This window comes from Sapajus apella, unplaced genomic scaffold (assembly GCF_009761245.1).
Source record: "Sapajus apella isolate SASKATOON/1434 unplaced genomic scaffold, GSC_monkey_1.0 scaffold992, whole genome shotgun sequence".
NCBI classification, from domain to species: Eukaryota; Metazoa; Chordata; class Mammalia; order Primates; family Cebidae; genus Sapajus; species Sapajus apella.
The window spans coordinates 1-17,084 of NW_022437918.1; the positions used below are offsets into that span (position 1 = coordinate 1).

The 17,084-nt window shown below is 40.8% G+C and overlaps 1 long non-coding RNA gene across 1 annotated transcript; it reads right to left on the minus strand.

The window, feature by feature from the left end:
- Window positions 1–3: 3 nt before the first annotated feature.
- LOC116546507 lies at window positions 4–11,605 on the minus strand. Its single transcript, XR_004266743.1, has 4 exons — window positions 10,700–11,605; window positions 6,748–6,749; window positions 1,683–1,758; window positions 4–36 (listed from the first exon to the last, which is right to left on the minus strand). It is a non-coding gene; the product is annotated as an uncharacterized LOC116546507 (long non-coding RNA).
- Window positions 11,606–17,084: the final 5,479 nt, after the last annotated feature.

Here is a 17,084-nt window from a genome sequence, read left to right on the forward strand (position 1 = left end):
TGTCAAGGGTACCCTCCTCTGGGTGGTCAGCAGGAGCTACGAGAACACAGAGTGACAGTCAGGGCATTGGTGGTGCTGAGGAATCTCACAAGGAGCTTTGGGGAATGTGGACGGGGGCTGGAGTGTGTGGAGCTGGGCGGTTGACAAGCACGGACTGAGATGCTGCTGGACCATTCTCCTTGGTGCTGAAGGAAGGCAAAGGAGAGGGGCAGAAAGTATTGAAAGAGCCTTGGCTTCCTAGCTAGGGCAACCTCATCAGTGTGAAATAGTCTAAGACCCGGTTAATACAGAAAGGCAGTGTATGGCTCAGTGAGACCCATCTCATCACACCTGCTGCTTATGTAAAGGCCCAGGCAAATCCCCACATTTTAGGAAAGGTTACAGGTTTATTTCACTTCTGTCGACCTACATATCCTGCTACTACATTTATCATCTAACCTGGTGTATTTATAAAATTGTAGCAAAGTATACATATTTATTATTTTAATTATTAAGTATGCACTTTAATGATATTATATTCAGTGAGTAACATTCATGATGATGTGTCAATAATCAGAAAAATCTAAATTCATAATCTAGCTTCCACCTGTGGCAATCAAAGAAAAACAGCAGTGTAATATCCAATAGAGGTAAAATAATCACTGCAGAAATTAATGGGATAAAAAACAGGAAATCATCAGAGAAAAGCAACAAAACAAAAAACCATTTCTTTTAAAAGATCAGTGACATTGATAAACCTCTATCTTGTCTAACCTCAAAGGAAAGAAGGAAGTTTCAATGTAGTAATAATATCAGTTCCAGAGGAATGAACTCAAAAAATAATAATAAAGGACATTTCTGAACCCATCTGTGCTCACACTTAGATACATTATACGAAGTGAGCTAATGTTTTGGATCTGTTTCAGAAGGTTAAAAGTCTTCTCAGGATAAATTAATCATCTGAATAGGCCTATATTTATTTTAGAAACTGAATCAATAATTAGCATCTTCTCAAAAGAACACAAACACTACCTTCAGATGATTTTACTGGTAAATTCTACCTAAATTTTTACAAAGAAACATGTAGTCTTACCATACAAGCAAGTAATCATAATTTTAGTATTGCCTTAGTTACATTTTAAAAATTATGTTTCCAAACAAGACACAAGAAGGTTTATAACTGCTGTATTCATTACTGCCCAAACTGAAAGCAAATGTCTAAACACTTGAGATGTCCTTTACTATCGAAAGGGAACCAAGCCTGGGCAACAGGGTGAAACCCCATCTCTACAAAAAGAATAAAATCTAAAAAAGAAAGCTTGGTATAAAGGCATGTGCATTACAGCCATCTGCTTGGGAGGCTGAGGTAGAAGGATCACCTGAACATGGGGAGGTCAAGATTGCAAGGAGCTGTGATTGCACCAATGCACTCCCAGGTGACAAAATGAGACCTTTTCACAAAAACAAACAAGCAAACAATGTAACTTTACTTGTGTGTAAAAAACTAAGTAACAAACTAAGTTGTCAATGTAACTTTCCTTGTGTAGTTGCATCACCCACCATTGATTTAATGCATTTAAATGGGCACAAATGAAATAAAGAACATGACATAGCATTTACTGAGTTTCTCTAATATGGGACACTGGATCAGTAAACCGGAATTATTCGCTTCAATAAGCTTAATGATATAATTTCTACCCTACCTTCACTTTCAACGGGGCAAATGTTCTTACGCTTCCATTTTTTTTTTTGCCCAGCTTTTGGCGCGGCCAGCCAAACCTGCAAGGTAGAAATGTATTATAATGTATTATAAGATGTCACGTGCTTGACATCTTGCTGGCAGAGGACCACAGAGAAATTAGTAAAAACTTATTCACAGTTTCAACTTTTGATCCTGGTTTTCACCAGCTGCTTTTCAACTCTACCTGAGTTAGATCTGGGTTCTAGGAAGATTTGTTTGTGCAGGCAGATACCTTTATTCAGGTGAGACAATACAGAAAAGCAGAAGATCCAAGTTACCAAGAACAGGCTGGATTCAAATCCTACTTAGAATCTGCACATACCTGGGAGAGGGATATGAACCCATCTGTGCCTCTCTTCCCTATTCTTAGATGTGGAAACGTTAGCAGATCTATGCTATAGACCTACTAAGGTCCATAGCTCCTAAAAGGATGAAATGCAGATAAAGACTTAAAAAGACTCATGATTTTGTAAATGCCCTAAAATGTTCAATGTCGGGAAGAATAACCCAGATACTTGGTAGAGGTTGAATACAGAGAGGGAGCTTGCATGTCTCCTGTGCAGGGTAGGATGTAAAGTGACTTCACAGTTTCCATGGCCAATGATTTTCAGCTCATGACAGAGATCTGTGAGTTCCCTGATCCCCACATCAGCCCCAAGGGACAGGCAGGGAAGGGCTACAACCCATATTTTCCAATTCAGTGAATTAAAACTCAGACATTTTGAGTGGCTTGCCCAGAGTCACCACAGTGAGGAGTGACAGATCTGAGGTAAGAATGTACTTGGTTCCCTGGGGATAGAGATCCTGGAACACCTGAGTCCTCTAGATCATGCCCCGGACCCTGGACCGAGAGCTCTTCTCACAAGCTTTGTCAAATCCTGCTGCCCCAATATATCTGTGGGGTGGTTGATGCTCTGGAGACGTGGCAGGTGGCTTACCGCATTGACTGACCTACTCTTTTATCCATATGTTGTCACTTTTACAGTTTTATGACCCATAAGGCAAACATTTTAAGTCTCTCAGTTACGGTACACAGTCTGAGATTTTACCTGAATCCACTCTTTCCACCCATCAGGTGATTCTCATCTGCTGGGCTGGGGCTGGTCTCCAGTAAAAGAGGACACATGGCATACACGGAGCTGCTGCGTGCCCCACTCCTGTGCACACAGCACACCACGGAGCTGCTGTGTGCCCCACTCCTGTGCACACTCTTGCCTTGCTTCTGCTTTCCCAGCTCTGACAATCATAATTCTGGCTTCCAAGCCAATCCTGTACGTCCCTCTCAGTTCTCAGACTTGCCTGAACTGTTGGATATTTTAATCACTGCTGTAGTGACCATGACTGAACTGTGAATTTCATTTACCATAGTATATGTTTATCTCTTTAAATATTTCTTAATAGCATTTAACTTATTTTTTCAGACTTTTAAGAACATTTCTGGGCTAGGAGTGCTGGCCCACAGCTGTAATCCTGACATTTTTGGAGGCTAAGGCAGGAGGATTGCTTGAGGTCAGAAGTTTGAGACCAACCTGGGCAACACAGTCAGACCTCGTCTCTACAAAAAATCTTCTAAACATAACCAGATGTGGTGGTGAGCCCTTGTATCCCTAGCTACATGGAAGACTGTTGCGGGAAGATCATTTGAGCCTAGGAGATTGAGGCTGCAGTGAGCTATGATCACGCCACTGCACTCCAGCCTGGGTGGCAAAGCAAGACCCTGTCTCTTCAAAATAAAAAGCATTATTGTGTTACAAGTATCCCCATTTTATTTCTAACTATCTAATATTGCTGTTTTTATCCTGAGGCTTAATTGCTTTAGTAAGCTAATAAAAAAAAAAAAAAAAGGTTTCTTTAGAAAAGGTAGTATTTGAAGCAGGCCATATACACACCTTTTTATAAATTCTAGTTTTATATGCCATATATTTAGAATTTACATTCTTGATGTACTCAGTCTTCTTCTTACAACCAGCCTCCTCATATGTAACACAAGCATAATTCCCATTTTACACCTAACTCAAAACATTGAGAGGATAAAATAAAATGAAAGAGCAGTCTGTGCACTACAATAAACTACAAAGCACAGCTTTCTCTAATTAACTCAAAGGCGAAAAGTGCAGAGTTAACATCCTTTGCAGAACCCATAGCAAAATAACATTTTGTGAAAATATGCACTTTGGCTACCCAGTGAAGTTAAGGAGAAAACTGTCACCGGTCATCATCAAGACTTCACCAACGTTGGCTTTTATTTTTAAATAATGAAATACACGTTATTTCCCCTGCTTTCTTTCATGTATATTACTGCATGTTCTTTTTGCTTTTCTGTGCTTTTCTTATCTTGGGAATCGCTCCATAGCAATGAGAAGACATCTTACTCTTTTTTACAGCTCCATACTTCTCCTTTATGTAGAAGTACCACCTTATTTTACCAGTCCTTTACTAGGCATGTCAGTTATTTCCAATATTTAACTATTGAAAATAATGCAACAAGAACTTTACGCATAGATTATTTTACATTTATGGAGTATACCTTCAGAATAAAATTCCTCAAAGTTGGATGTCTGGTTTAAATGCATTTGCAAGGTTGTGAGATTGTGCCAAATTCCCCTTCATGGAGTTGAGCCTTTTTGCATTTCCACCAGCAATATATGAACGCAACTTTCCTGACAGCCAAACCAAAGAACATTTTGCCATGTTTTTGGAATTTCCCTCAATAGGACAAACAGTAGAGCTGTTTGCCTTTCTCTTATGAGTGAAGATGTGTTTACAAATCAACTGCATTTCTTTTTCTGTGACTGGTCTATTTACCACTTTATCATCTACTTTGAGATTCACTTGATTTTCTCAAGTCAGCCTCTTTCAGGTCATTGTTACTCTTCTCTTCACTATTGGCTCTCACCTGAACTACTCCACCAGCCTCCGAGCTGCTCTTCCTGCTTCCACCCATGCCTGTATTACAGTATATTCGCACGGAGCCGCTGCTCAGTCTTTTTCTTGGAGAATTAACAGTAACCCCTGGGCTATAATCCTCCAGTGGTTTTCCATGTCAGCCAAAGTCCATCTTCTCTGTGAGCGCTCACTACGTGTACAAGGCCTTCACCCACCTTATTCATCCCAGCATCCTTTCGCTCTGCTGCAGCCACCCTTGTGTCTTTCTGTCCTTTGCCTAAAACAACTTTGTTTCTATTTCAGGAATTCCAAAGCAGATATCCCTCCTGGAAGCCCTCTCGCATCATCCTCACAAGGTTCCCTTCACTTTTTTATTTTTAAAAATTAATAAGATGGGGTGTCTCTGTGTTGGCCAGGCGGGTCTTAAACTTCCAGCCTCAAGGAATCCCCTCACCCTGGCTTTCCAAAGTGCTGGGATTAAAAATGGGAGCCCCTACACCCAGCCCATTTCACCTTAAAGACTGTTCACATGTCACTTAAAGAGAACATCCAGCTCTTACCCCCAGCTCTCCATAAAACTGCCCTCCTCTTTAATCCATCACCCTGTTTTACTTTCTTCCCAGCACGTCACCACCTGCCATTCTTGACTATTCATGTGCTATCTGCCCTTACCTCCCTATCGAATGTAAGGGTCAGACTTGGAATGGGGCTCTATGTTGTGTTCCACTGTTTGCCCCGCATCTGCAACACTGCCAGGCCATTTAAAAGTGCTCAAGAAATAGATTTCATCTTACCCCAAACTAGAATTCTCCCAGATCTGCTAAAGTTGTCTTTTGATTTATCACCTAAGACAGCATCAGATTTTTTAAACTGGTAGCTCTTTAGAATTAAAGATACAAGCTACCAAGATCCACAAAAACATAAATGAAGAATGTTAATGTCTACTTAAAAGTCAACGGTAACTGCGGTTTGACACGAGTATATTTAATACTAAAATACCTTAAATACAAAGTGACTCATTTCATCGGTTTAATTATGTCACTAGACAAAAAATATTATCTGAATTTTATAACGAGATATCACGCATCTGTCATCAACATGTGCTTTATGTGTGTTCTTAGAATCAAACATAAGAGGATTGTGTCTGACTTTACAAAAAAAGACGGCCAATTGCAAAGGGTAGGTAAATAAATAATGCTCTAAGCAGTCCGTAGTACACTAAGGAGTTATTCAAAGTCATCAGGTAGAGCAGGGTGCCCTGGCAGCCAAAGACATCCTGGAGTGCTCGCTAGGTGTCAAGTACTGTTTGAGAAACTTATGCCATTATTTCACTGTTTTAAGTAAAAGTTACAAGGCAGCACATATAAAATGATGAAAAAGTTTTATTTTACAAAAAAGTTTGTGGAATATTATATTCAAATGCATACCAAAAATTTCCAGAAGAACCAGTACTCAAATAGCAACACAAGGGAGCTCTGGGTATTGAGTATAATAAATAGTTTTTCTTTAGTCTCTACTACTTTTACATGAAACACACTGACAGTTATTTTAAAAGGAGGGTTGAAAATAGCTACTAGAAAGTGGAAAGACCTGCTGCTCAGATGCCTCTACATCGTATGCCCATTCTTTCCCTTCCCTGACCCCTCACTTCAGAGAGCCAGCAAATTAGCAGCGCTCCTACGGTAAGAACACAAAAGGCTGCATGGAAAGTTGATGGCTAGTGAGAAAATTGGATACGAGCTCTTACTATCTTAATCTGTGTTACTTATATTACCCCCAGTCATATTAGATACACTGCTAAATAAGGGCAAGATAAGAGAAAATATGCTTGAGTCTGAGATCTAAAGTGGGTTCTTAGAAGGTCTCTTTGAAACGGCTTCAAGACACAATGTTCTTTTGAAATATTTCAGAAGAGAACAACGAAGCAGAGCATCATTTATGGCATAAGTTCCTGAAACAGGACTTGCCACCTAGAGAGCACTCCAGGATGTCCTTCCACAGCAGTGTGCCCTGCTCTACCTGATGACTTTACACGACTATTTAGTGTGCCACAGAATGGTTGGAGCACTGGTTGCTGTGATATTTGTGTAAGTCACCAAAAGAATTCAATTCCTCATTATAGAAAGGCTAAAATGTTTCACATCTAAGTAGGAATTTATCGCTTTCCAAGAAAAGTGATACACAATTTTCCAAAATAAAGATATTAACAACAAACTTTGAATGTGTCTATACTTTATATTGAGTGTTCTCAACATGTTTCTTGTTTTATTTGCCCAGCCAGGCTGGAGTGTATTGGCACAATCTCGGCTCACTGCAACCTGCAACTCCTGGATTCAAGTGATTCTCCTGCCTCAGCCTCCCAGGTAGCTGGGATTACAGGTACGTGCCACCACGCCTGGCTAATTTTTTGTATATTTAGTAGAGATGGGGTTTCAACATGTTGGTCATGCTGGTCCCGAACTCCTGACCTCAGGTAATCCGCCCACATCGGCCTCCCAAAATGCTGGGATTACAGGCATAAGCCACCATGTCTGGCCAAAGAATAAACACTGAAATTGAGGTTTCTCTTATCCCTCTATTGAATAGCACAAAAATACATTTGAAGAGACATATAGAAACTCACTGTCATGCACATACACATAAAATGGTAAATTCTGTGCTCACAAACTATTTTTTCTTCAACTGCTGTGACCTAACACTTCTTACTTGTATCCTGTGCTGAATGCGTGCGGCCTTACCTGCCCTCTGGCCAGCTTCTCCTGACCAGGGCATTCCCAGCTTCAAATCAGTTAGCAGAAGAAACTCTTCAACATTTATTAAACTGTTGATTTGACTGGTAAATTTAGGCCATTTTGTTACCTCTATTTTTATCCTTATCCATTTCAATAAATGTACAGACAGAAGGTGGAGCCAGGAGAGACGGCACATGCCTGTACTGTCAGCTCTTCTGCAGGCTGAGGCAGCAGGAGTACTGAAGCCCAGGCCAGGAGTCAGAAGCCGGCCTATGCCACACAGTGAGGACCCACCTCTTTAGGATGAAAAATGGAGAGGTAAATGTTGCCTGTAAGTTGTGTAAAATAAAATGCAAAAGGACCTAATCAAGATGAAAGTAACTTCTAAGAGAGGTCTATGTTATGGGTAGACCTTAAAATATACGACGACATTCTGGAGTTTGTCAAGTTCTTTAAGAACTGAGTTTGGCATCACTATGACCTCCATGTCTACTCTGATGACTTAGAACCTCAGTTCTGTTCAGTAGCTGTCTCACACTGTCCCTTCAGATCTCTAAGCCTTCCTTTCTGCATCAGCAGCATAGGGAGAATATACTCAGGCCTTACTGTATTTGGAAGGTTCCGATAAGATGTACATGAAAACACGTTTTACATCCGAAAGAAGAACAAAAAGGCTCACTTTGTTCTCTCACTACCTCATCTGCCAAATCGTACAGAACATGACAGAGGCTTGCCGTACACACCAAGCAAGGAGTTTCCACAGCTACTTGCATGCTTGTGTATAAGGTGCAGCCTATTACGTCTCATCAATATTTGTTCATTCTTTCACAACTTTTCAATATTCTGAAAAGGGAGTACAGCACTTTCTTGTTACAAAGCCACACCCATTGTGAGGCTTAATTTTTCTGTGAAAGAAAGTAAGAGCCAAACTGAAGTTTACATACAAGAGCGGTAAGACATTTTCTCCATACTGATAAAATCTCTGCCATTAAAATGAAAGACATGAGCTGATCATATTTCTATGTCTTTATGATATAATGTTTTCTATTTCAGTGGACTTAGTTTTTGTTCAAGGAACTGGTTACCCAGAATTATCTGTAGCTAGATTCATCTATTTCTAAACTCCTAAAGGATTTTAGACTGAAGGCTGCTGGCCCTGGCTCATGCCTATCACCCAAAAAGCCTATGTCACCCGGTTACCAGGAAACAACCAAGTCAGGCTAGTGGCTCACAATGCCCCGCCCCACAGCCCCACCCAATGGCTCACAATGCCCATCCCTGCTGCTGCCCACCTTGTGGTCACCTGCCCCAATGTGTGACTGCATTATTCATCCTGGGCTGCCTGAGCTTTCCAGTCCTGAGAAAAGTGTGTGTGTAGAGGGGAGGGTGGTTGTTATTGGAAGTCACCCTGGGCACTGAACTCAGCAGAAAAACCTGGTTACTAATGTCAGTTCCATTAGCATCTCTGGTTTTCTGAGTCTGGTAGCTTTCATTTGCTCAACAGATGTAGTGATACACAATGTTTGACTGATTTTGTAAGTAAATGCTCCTCTCCTGTCTCACAAGTGTTAGTTTTTGTCTTCAATTTGACCATAGCAAAAAAATGGAATGTTTCCTCTCTCCTCCCCTTTCCCATTCTGTAGGAAGGGGAGCCATGAAAACAAACTCTCTCCACAGGCAGAGTCTGGCCTTCCAACTCTCAAGTCTTTACCTTACAAATTCAAGACTAAAGTCATTTCATCTCTTTTGGAACGTGTAACCATGAGCTAGCTCTACCTGTCTCAGGATAAGGAGGTGAACAAAGCCCGTGAAGCTACTGGAGTTGGGCTGAAGAGACATTCATGTCAAAGTGGGAATTTTAAAGTAATCAGAGCTCCATGGCTAAACTTTTGGGTAAAACCAAAACAAAAACAACTTTTTTTTACAGCTCTGGCAGCAACATTTCATACCTTTTGCAGTCATTTTAAGCATGTCCCTCAAGTTTTCCTTCAGTTTTCAAATTACAATTGGAAGAAATATAGCTGCTTCTGTCGAGGTGACTTACAACCATCTATTAAGAACAACATATAATCTCTTCCATGGCAAACTCTATTTGAAATTTAAGAATCTCCAAATATTTGAGTCTGAATTATCCCAATTATTAGCTTCCTTATCGAATAGGAGAAAAGAAACGATCGGGCCTTTAACCGGCTCCTTCAGTGAGGTACCATTCTAGTTGGATAGGTCAGGCTAGAGGATGGGATGGAGACTCCAAAGCTGGAGTATTTGAATTTTCATCGAGGAAAGGGAGAGACCAGACCAAAAAGGCCTCAAGCAAGAAGGCTCAACAACAAAGACAAGAGGCAGGACTAGCCTTTGTCCCCCATGCCCAGCCCTGGGAAAGCTGGCTACAGGCAGGAGGGAGCTGGAAGCTAGGATGTCTCTGAGGTGAGGGGATGGGAAGCAGGTGGGGGAGGTGGTGGCCAGAGATGTGCCAGAGAGCAAATGGCACCCGTGGCTTCTTTACCTTTGCGCCTCTTTGTGTTGGTGGCAGGCTCTGCAGTGGTGGATGCTGGTGCTGCAGCGGCCACAGACTCAGTCTCGGATTCACAGCAAGGTGCCACCTTCTGCCTGCAGCAGGCACAACAGAGGCCAGCCCTGGGGCCTAGGCAGCAACTGAGTATATTTCCCATGGGGGATCTAGAAGGGGACCTTCAAAACAAAGCAACACACAAAATCAAAAACAACAACAACAACAAAGAAAAAAACAAAACTAAGCAACACACAAAATTAAAAAAAAAAAGACCAACAAAAAAGAAAAAAACAAAGCAACAGAGCAAGCGCCAAGGGCACAAACACTTCCGCGAGAGTAGTTGGAGCTCCTCCTCTTCCCACTCCCAGCTTCCGACTGAAGGCTGCGGGCCCTGGCTGATGCCTGTCACCCACAAAGCCTCCTATGTCACCTCGTTACCAGGAAACAACAAAGTCAGGCCAGTGGCTCACAATGTCATGCCCCACAACCCCATCCAATGGCTCACAATGCCCATCTCTGCTGCTGGCCACCTGTGGCCACCCTGCCCCTCTTGGTGACTGCATTATTCATCCTGGGCTGCCTGAGATATTCCATTTTTCACTATATGCCTCAAAGGGCTCTAAAATAGCCCTTCATAGATTCTATATAGAGAGTGTGTCTCACCTGTGAATAAAAACTAAGGTTTCATTCTGCGTGATAAATCCACAAACAAAAAGCATTTTCTCAGATCCTTTGGGGCCCAACTCTCACCTTCAGCTTCCTGTTCCTGGTTATTTGGGCTTCTGTCTTGTGTGCTCTGTCAGGTTCTGGGCCTTGGAAGGGTGAGTTCCATTCCTCACTCATTTATACGTGCCCAGTAGGGCCGGCTCCTGGGAGGTTCTTCATGGTGACTGAGGCCATGGATCCTTCACACTGTTCCTTGAATCCACTTGACATGAAATACTCATCCTGAAACGATGCTTTGAAAGTGATCCTTCCAGCCAATTATGGGTCCACTGTATTATGGGTCCCTAGCACCCAATACATGGCATATAAGAAATGAATGAAAAATAGTGAGTGAATGAACAAGAGTGCCTACAAGGTCAGAGAAAAGTGGTCCTACTTACTAGGTATGCTACGAAGGCATGTGGGACTGTTGGATTTGCTATTTCATAGTAGGCCTGGGGCTTTGAAGGCTGGCATTTCCTCATTCTAAACCTCAAATTCCAATAAATTACCACCAAGTGGACAAAGATCCACGGGCCAGAGCTCTTGGTGTCAACAACATATCTTTTTTGGATGTGATTAATGGACAGGGACTATACAGAACTAAAAACAATGTTTGTGTGCTGACTACCTGCAAGCCGTGGTGATAAAGCACTCTGTATACATGATCTTATTCAATGCTTGTTACAAATCCACGAAGTGGATTTTTAGACAAACTTTCTATTCTAGAGTTTTCTGAACAAGAGGCTAGTGTCGTGAGCTTTCCCCTACTCAGCAGCAGATTCAGATATTTGTTATCTTGTGGCCAATCTCATTACATGTACACTCCTACACGCTTCTCCTCTTCCTCTCTTGATTTTATAGCAAATCCCATGCATCACATAATTTCCCCCTGACTGTCTTGGTATATGTCTGTAAAAGATACGATACTTGTTTGTTCTTTCAAGACAAAGTCTCTGTCACCCAGGCTGGAGTTCAGTGGCATGATCTTGGTTTGCTGTGGCCTCTCCTGCCTCAGCTTCCCGAGTAGCTGCAACTACAGACTCACACCACCATGCCCAGCTAATTTTTTTATTTGTATTTTAGTAAAGACAGGGTCTTGCTATGTTGCCCGGGCTGGTCTAGAATTCCTGGATTCAAAGGATCTTCCCGCCTTGACCTCCCACACTACTGAGATTATAGGTGTGAACAACTGTGCCCGGAGACAAGAACTCTTTAAAAAATGTAATCCCAATATCATCATCAACCAACCTTCTCACGCCACTGCTCTTTATCACTGTCAACTCTCCTGCTAGCTCCAGATTTCCAATCATTTCATGTATTTATGGTTTGAATCAGGATCCAAATAAAGTCTCTCTTTGGGATTGATTCACCTCTTAGGTTTTGTTTGATCCTGACAGCTTCCCACTTTGATCTCTGTGTTGTCCCTTGCAGTTCATTTATTGAATAAATCAGGCCGTTTCCCCATAGTTTGGATTATGCTAAGTGTATTCTCATTATGCTGTTTCCCATACTGTGAATTTTGCTAACTGTATCTTGTGATGTTGGTTAACTTGCTCTTCACTTTGTTCTAGTTTTTATAAATTAGTAGTTTGATCTCAAGACTTGGTCAGATTCAGGTTGGACTTGAGGGTCAGGACAAAAAGACTGTGCTAGTTTCTTCTGGGAGGAGGTGTGTACTCTCTGGACATCTTTTCTTTTTTCATTAGTGATGTTAATGGCCATTGATCAATTATGGATTGAACAACGAAGGTATTGTTGTACCACTCCTTCTTCATTTATGAGCTGTCATACTTCCAGAAAGAGATACCGCTACCCTAAGAAGGGCCATGCATGAAGAAAAAAAAATGTAAATATAAAAAAGAGATGCTGCTTCTTATAAACTGTGTTACTTTTACAATTTATATAGAAAACGCCAGTTTGTGGCTTGACTTCTTCTGTTTATCATTTTTCAAAATGATGGGCTGTTTCATTTATATCCTTCAATGGTGACCACTTCTATTAATTTATGTATGTAGACAGGGAGGGTCTAGCTCTGTTGCCCAGGCTCATATGCAGAGAAGCAGTCATGCCACTACAGCCTCAAACTTCTAGGCTCAGGTGACCCTCCCATCTCAGCTTCCTGAATAGCTGGGACCAAAGACATGGGCCCTCACACCTGAGTAATTTTAAAAATGTTTTGTGGAGACAAAGTACCCCTGTGTTGCACAGGCTGGTCTTGAACTCCGAATGAAGTGATCCTCCTAACCCACCCTCCCAGAGTGTTGAAATTACAGGCACGAGGAACTGTGCCAGCCCACTTTTATTTTTTCAAAAGGATCATTATGAATGCAGACATTCAAACATATCTGATATATCTCAATTCACTGCAACTATTATCCTTATTAATGCACAAAATGTCCTACGTTTGGTTAGAAGGAGTCCCTTCAGACATGTTGAAATCATCCTAATGATCTTTGATGGATTCTTTGCTATCCAGAATGACAATATGTTCCAGGTTCCTTACACATTTCTGGCCTAGACCTGGAATCAGCACTTTTTCCAGGAAGGCTTGTTTTCTTTCATTGGGCAATGGTATTTTGAGACTACAGTCTTGGTGCTAGGGGTAAACAGTATAATTTTAAAACTTAAAAAACTGCCTGGCTCATGCCTGTAATCCCAGCACTTTGGGAGGCCGAGACGGGTGGATCACCTGAGGTCACGACTTTCAGACCAGTCTGGACAACATGGTGAAACCCCATCTGTACTAAAAATACAAAAAATTAGCCAGGCATCATGGCGGGAGCTTGGGAGGCTGAGGCAGGAGAATTGCTTGCACCTGGGAGGTGGACGTTGTGGTGAACTGAGATTGCATCATTGCACTCCAGCCGGGGCAAAAACAGCAAAACTCTGTCTCAAAAAAAAAAAAAAAAAAACTAAAAAAAATTTAAAAATTAACAGCTTTATAGAGGTGTAATTTACATATTAAAATTTACCCATTTTAAGTGTACAATAATTGTGTGTGTGTGTGTGTGTGTGTGTGTGCGTGAGAGAGAGAGAGAGAGAGAGAGAGAGAGACAGGGTTATCACTCTGATACCAAGGCTGGAGTGCAGTGGTGCCATCATGGCTCATGGCAGCCTCAACCTCTCGGGATCAGGTGTTCCTCCTGCCTCAGCCTCCTGAGTACCTGAGACTACAGGCTTGTGCCACCACACCTGTTGTTTAAATTATTTGTAGAGATGGAGTCTTTATGTTTCCCAGGCTGTTCTTGAACTTCTGTGCTCAAGTGATCTTCTTGCCGTGGCCTCCCAAAGTGTTGGGATTACAGGTGTGAGCCACTGTGCTTGGTCCAATTCAATGATTTTTAGTATATTTAGTATATTTACAGGATTATGTAACAATCACCAAAATCTAGTTTAAGAGCATTTCATCATCCCAGAAAGAAACTTGTGCCCATCAGAGTCAATTTTCAGTCTCATTCCCAGTCCTAGTCAAACAGTAAGCTGCTTTCTATCTCTATATTAGGCTGTTCTCGACCTCTCATATAAACAAAATCATGCGATGTGTGTTCTTCTGCATCTGGCTTCTTTCATGAAGCATTGTGTTGTTAAGGTTGACCACTGTGGTAGCATGCCTCAGAACTCATTTTTGATTGCTGCATAGTATTCCTTTGTATTCCCCATGTTTGAATTCCTTTATCAGTTGATGGGCATTTGGCTTGTCTCCACTTTTTGGTTCTTGAGAGTGGTGTTGTTGTGGACATTCACCTACAAGTCTTTGTGTGAACAACATTTTCATTTTTCCTGGTTCGATACCTAGAAGTAAAGTTGCTGACTTTAAGGCAATTTGACTTTATTTCATTTTATTATGATTTTTGTCTTAAGCCCCTTGCAGTTCTGCTAGAGAAGGCAATTATATTTTTAACATTTTGAGAAACTGTCATACTATCTTCCAAAAAAGTGGCTGTACCATTTTACATTCCCACTGGCAGTGTATGAGGGTTCTGTCCTCCACATCCTCTCCAGCAATTGGTGTTATGCGTCTGCTTGGTTGTAGTTATTCTAGTGGGTGGAAAGAGACATCTCATTATGGATTAATTTGCATTTTCCTAGTGACTAACGATGTTGAATGCTTTTTAATGTGCTTATTGGACATTAAAATATTATCTTTGGAGAAATGTTTCTTCATGTTCTTTTCCCATTTTTAATTGGATTGTCTTTTAATATTGAGTTGTAAGACTTCTTCTGGATATCTCAGTTATTAGACACATGATTTATAAATATTTTCTCCCATTCTGCGGGCTGTCTTCCCCTGTCTTGATTGTATCTTTTGATGTGCCAAAGTTTTAAATTCAGCTGATGTTCAATTTTTTATTTTCTTGCTTTTTCCCTTTCCTTCTTTTCCAGGTCTCATTAGGCAGTCCTGACTGGTCTTCAACTGTGCTTTTGATGTTGTATCTAAGACATCAGTGCCTTACACAACATCACAAGAATTTACTCTTACGTTTTCTTCTAAGAGTTTGTTTTAGTTTTACATTTAGGTCTGTGATCTGTTTGCAGTTAATTTTTGTGTATGGTGTTAGGCAGGGACCCAAATTAATTTATTTGTACATGAATATCCAGTGCCTCAGCACCATTTGTTGAGAAGTCTATTCGTGGTTGGAAACAGTGGTTCATGGCTGTCATCCCAGCACTTTGGGAGGCCAAGGCCGGAGTAGTGCTTGAGTCCAGGAGTTTAAGGCTAACATCTGCCTAATTCTCCCCAGAATTTCTCCAACATCTGCCTAATTCTTCCCCTACACCCAGCCCTGGGTAACCACCATTCTACTCTCTGCTTCTATGAGTTCAGCATTTTTTCTTTTTTCCTTTTTCTTCCCTCCCTCCCTTTCTTAATCAGTTCCTAAGCCATTCTACTCTCTGCTTCTATGAGTTCAACATTTTTTCTTTTTTCCTTTTTCTCCTTCCCTCCCTCCCTCTTTTCTTTCTTCTTTCTTTCCTTTCTTTCTCTTTCTTTCTTTTTCCTTTCTTTCTTTCTTTCATTCACTAATCAGTTGCGCAGCAAATCCATACATGAATGACATGATGCAGTATTTGTCTTTCAGTGCTCTGCTTATTTCACTTAGCATAATGTCATCCAGTTTCATCCATGTCATCGCAAATACAACAATTTTTTTCTATTTTAAGGCTGAATAATATTCCATTGTGAATACAGAAACATATATTCCTACATTCCTCACAATTCTGTGTTAAGACTTAATAGTAAGCCATTGTGACTATAGAAATATATATTCCCATATTCCTTAAATTTTATTGTATGCAAGGATTGTCTTTTCTCCACATCATCACCAACACGTTATCCTAATCCCTGTCAAAACTCGTGATATTCCCCATAGAAATAGAAAAAACTGATTCTAAAACTTATATGGAAGCACGAAAAATCCTGAATAACCAAAGCGATTTTGACTGAACACAAGAACAAAGCTGGAGGAATCACACTACCTGATCTCAAAGTCTAAAGCCATAGTAGTGAAAAAAGCATGGTACTGCTACAAAGATAGACATGATCGACCACTGGAACAAAACAGGGAGCCCGGAAACAAGTCCACGTATTTACAATGAACGAATCTTCCACAAAAATGCCAAAAACATGCAGCCCAGAAAAGACATTCTGTTCACAAAATGCTGTTGGGAAAACCTAATATCCACAGGCAAAACGATGAAATTGAACCTCTCTTTAACCCCATATATAAAAATCAACTTAAAATGGGTTAAATGCTTAAATGTAAGATCTGAAAAACTTCTTGACATTGGCGTAGCAAAGATTTTATGGATATGACCCCAAAAGCTCATGGAACAGAAGCAAATATAGACAAATGGGCTTTCATCAAACTAAAACTTACACGGAGCACAGGAAACAATAGAATAAAGAAACAATCTACAGAATGGGAGGAAATATTTGGGGATCATACACCTGATAGGGAGTTAATGCCAAAATATTTAATGAACTCAAACAACTAGATAACAAGAACACAAGTAACCTAATTTTAAAAGGACTTGAGTTCTTGGTTAAAACAAACAAACAAAAAAGACATGTAAATGGCTGAAAATATGAAAAAAAAAATGCTTGACATCAGTAATCATCAGGGAAATGCAAATTGAAATGACAATGAGATGTCACCCCACACCTATTAGGATGTCTATTATCGAAAATACGTATCGAAAATTACGTATCTATTGACTTCAAGTGTAATGGTTTCTTTCCAAAATTTCAATTATTTTTCAATTAATCAATTAATTTTTTTCGACATAGGGTCTTATTGTGTTGCCTGGTGCGATCACAGCTTACTGCAGCCTCAAACTCCTGAGCTCAAGCATCCTCCTGCCTCAGTCTCCTAAGTAGCTGGGACGAAAACTGTGTGCCACCATGCCTGGGTTTTGTTTTGTGTTTTGTTTTGTTTTTGAGAAAAAGTCTCACTCTGTTGTCCAGGCTGAAGTGTAGTGGTACAATGTCAGCTCACTGCAACCTCCGCCTCCCAGGTTCTAAGTGGTT